Genomic DNA, 708 nt, shown 5'->3' with positions numbered 1-708 from the left:
CCCCCCCGCCATAGCACATAGTCCCTGCTGCTGGCAGCAGAAGCAGCAGCAGGCAGTGGGTGTTCGGGGCACTCATGATCCACACAGATGCTACCACCTGGTAGCTCTGGCCAGAGCTGAATATGGTGGCAAGGAGTGCAACCAGGCTGGCCCACTCACTCAAGCACCACTGAGGGAAACCCCATGTGATGAAGCCAGCTGCCTTTCCTGCCCCCCTGCCACGCAGGTCCTGGTAATCCACCAGGACACTTTTGATGGAGTTCTTGGACCTGTAGGGTAGTGGGCAGGGAAGGCAGCCAGCTCCATGCAGGGCTTGGCAGAGTCCCAGAACCTGCTTACCAGAGGGTGGGGAAGGCACCATCACGGGGCTTCTAGTGGTGGTGCGCAAGTGCTGGGAGCTGCAACTGTGCCACAGAGAAGCCTGTTTGATAAGCCTGGCTGCACTCCTTGCCACCAGGTGCAGCTCCAGCTGGAGCCATGCACAGCTCCAGCTGGAGCCATGCACTGGGTAGCAGCACCCCTGCAGGCCGTGAGCGCCCCAAGCACCCACTGCCTGCTGCTGCTGCTGCTGCCAGCAGTGGGGGCTGTGTGTCATGGAGGGGAAGTGTGTGGGGGGGATCCCCACACCCCCCTTCCCTCACACCCACACCCTGCCCCCTGGAGCTCTGCACTCCAGCCAGCCCCCACCCTTGCCACCACATGCAGCTC

Source organism: Gavialis gangeticus, unplaced genomic scaffold, assembly GCF_001723915.1.
Source record: "Gavialis gangeticus isolate Ggan-Ray unplaced genomic scaffold, GavGan_comp1, whole genome shotgun sequence".
Classification (NCBI taxonomy): domain Eukaryota; kingdom Metazoa; phylum Chordata; order Crocodylia; family Gavialidae; genus Gavialis; species Gavialis gangeticus.
This window is presented reverse-complemented; position numbering follows the sequence as displayed.